Source organism: Coenobita brevimanus, chromosome 70 (assembly GCF_032717465.1).
Source record: "Coenobita brevimanus isolate Jiangsu-jjx chromosome 70, ASM3271746v2, whole genome shotgun sequence".
NCBI classification, from domain to species: Eukaryota; Metazoa; Arthropoda; class Malacostraca; order Decapoda; family Coenobitidae; genus Coenobita; species Coenobita brevimanus.
Window position 1 is genome coordinate 9,457,043 of NC_137023.1, and position 2,987 is coordinate 9,460,029.

The 2,987-nt window shown below is 38.6% G+C and overlaps 1 non-coding gene across 1 annotated transcript; it reads right to left on the reverse strand.

Annotated features, from left to right (window-relative positions):
* Positions 1–1,415: 1,415 nt before the first annotated feature.
* LOC145406549 (5S ribosomal RNA) lies at positions 1,416–1,534 on the reverse strand. The gene has a single exon (XR_013898571.1). It is a non-coding gene; the product is annotated as a 5S ribosomal RNA (ribosomal RNA).
* Between the last annotated feature and the right edge of the window lie 1,453 nt (positions 1,535–2,987).

The following is a 2,987-nucleotide window of genomic DNA, read 5'->3' on the forward strand; positions in this document are numbered from 1 at the left end:
CAGAAAGTATTCACTATGTCATGATATTTCACATAACGATGTGTCTTATAGTGAAGTGGTGCCTTTTAATAGGTAGAATTCTCTGTCTTTATTTTATTATTTTTAATAATAATAATAATAATAATAATATTATTATTATTATTATTATTATCATTTCTGAGTAATGAAAAAGTAAAATATATATATCACTCTTGGATATTTCATTGCAACCTGCACAGGCACTCTGAAGGGGCCGGGTTATGTTTATCATTGACTGACTACATAGTTTTAAGTTGTTACCTCCACCTAACAAAGCCAGAGGAGAGTGTTGTTATCACTGGGATCAATAGGTGTCCGTCCGTACAGCTGGGCGGCAGGGTGGCTGTCTAAGCGTAGAGATTTCATTCTGGGCCAAAACTCAGAAAGTATTCTGTATAGCCATGAAATTTTACATTGTTAAGTGTCCTATAGCGAACTGGTGCCATTTGATAGGTAGAATGCTGTGTCTTGAGTAGTTTTTTTTTTCTTTCTTAATAATGAAACAGTAAAATAAAAATATTTTTCGTTTCCAGGCTAGAACCCAGAAACAAATACAGGTACAGGCTTCAAACTCTCCAGGAATGTGTGTCAAAATGCCTCCTGGTGCCTTTGGTAGTTAGAATGCCATGAGATTACATAATGCTTAGACTTGCAGGAATACATAAAACTGATTATTTTAATGCATTATTCTGTTAAAACTTTGCGACTCTTACACCTAGGAGACAGAAATTGCTCATGATAAATGATTATAAATCTAATTATGTGTCCAGTTTCATGACTGTACTCATTATATAATCATAAAAAATGGCTGCCTAAATGAATACAGCACGAGTCATAATTTCATCAGATCTGTTCATAACTTCATTATTAACATAGATAAACTACTGAAATTTTTCAGTTTGAATGTCTCTGTCTTATACAGAGGGGGGTGCGTGGTGAGAGCCGTTATGCGCTTGGTTAGGTGTGCAGGGAGGTGTGGGGGGAAGGTATGTGATTGGACACATGGAGGGTTGCAACAGCGTAGCAATACCTATGTTTCTTAGTTTGTTCTTGTTGTTATTGTCTGACGAATTTACTCAACTTAACAGAGCCCCTGAGCAGTCAAGGAGTTACTGAATGATGTTTTTTTTTTTTTTTTTTTTTTAAGGCATAGAGATTTCGTTTCTGGGCCAGAACTCAGAAACCATTCACTAAGTCATGAAATTTCACAAAGCTATTGTCTTATTGTGAACTGGTGCCATTTGATAGGCAGAATTCTGTGGCGAAAGTAGTTTTATATATATATATATTCATTGCCAGACGCCATGTATCCCAAACGGGGTGGCCAAGGGCTTAGAGTTAATTATTTTACAGGGAGGGGCACTAATCCTCCACCAACCCCACTTGACACGTAGGGATGCCAACAGCATCTGGTGTTCCCAGGCGGTCACCCATCCAAGTACTAACCTGACCCAACGTTGCTTAACTTCTCTGATCGGACGGGAAGCGGTGTACTCAACGTTGTATGGCCGTTGGCGATATATATATTTCCATATATGTGTGTGTGTGTGTGTGTGTGTGTGTGTGTAATGAAAAAGTAAAACAAAAATAACTTTCTATTTCAATGTGACCTGCGCAAGGAATCTGAAGGGGCCGGGTCATGTTTAACATTGACTGATTAGACAGTTTTAAGTCGTTACTCTCCGCCTGACAAAGTCAGAGGAGAGTGTTGTTATCACTGGGATCAACAGGTGTCCGTTTGTAGAGTTTGGCGGCAGGGCGGCTGGCTGGGAGTAGAGAGTTCATTGCCGGGCCAGAGCTCAAAAAGTATTCATTAAAGAGTCATGAAATTTCACACAGTTACGCGTCTTATAGTGAAGTGCTGCCTTTTGATAAGGAGAATGCTCGTCTTGAGTTTTTTTTTTTTTTTTTTTAATATATAATGATAAAGGAAAGAAAAGAAGTTTTCATTTCCCGGGCTTGAACTCAGAAACAAATACAAGAACAGGCTTCATACTCTCCAGGAATATGAGTTAATGGGCCTCCTGGTGCCTTTTTGTAGTTAGAATGCCGTGAGATTAAAAAATGCCATGAAACTGCAGAAATACATAAAACTGATTATTTTAATGCATTATTCTATTAAAACTTTGCTACTATTTCACCTAGGACACAGAAATTGCACGCGATAAATGATTACATAAATATCTAATTAGGCCTATGTATGCAGTTTCATGATTGTACCTATTTTGTAATCACAAAAAAATGGCTGCCTAAATGAAAAAAGCACGAGACATAATTTCATCAGTTCTGTTCATAACTTCATTATTACCATAGATAAACTACCGAAATCTTTAAGTGTGAATGTCTCTGTGTTATACATTGGGGGGTGCGGGGTGAGGGCCGTTATGCGCTTGGTTAGGTGTGCAAGGAGGTGGGGGCGGGTTATGTGACTGGTCAGATGGAGGGTTGCAACAGCGTAGCATTGCCTATGTTTCTTCGTTTGTTCTTGTTATTAGCTGACGATTTTACTCAACTTAGCAGAGCCCCTGAGCAGTCAAGGAGTTTTTGAATGCGTTTTTTTTTTTTTTTTTTTTTTTTTTTAACGAATATCAAAAACGTCATAAGCTAAAAATGTACCTCGAGTTTGAAAAGTCTTTCGTATGCTAAATTATACCTCGCGCTTGATTAACACCTGCTGAACATTACGTCTTTCCTTTTTATTACTTATTTTTTTCTATTATTTCTTTTTTTTCCTACCATCACCTGGTGTCATTCATCTTCAGAGAGGCCCCTCGTATTAAAGGCTGTCATGGGGGTTCTTGCTCATTCCATCATTCTAAGGCGGGCTTCCTGAGCTGAGTCAAATCAGGCGGCAGCGAAGGTACGGAGAGAACAAGCGAAAATACAACCAGGGGCGGGAACTTCAAAGCACTTAGGGTTATTGCCCTTGGTGTTGTGTCGTGTGGGAGGGTGATTTTGTGTAATGAGGT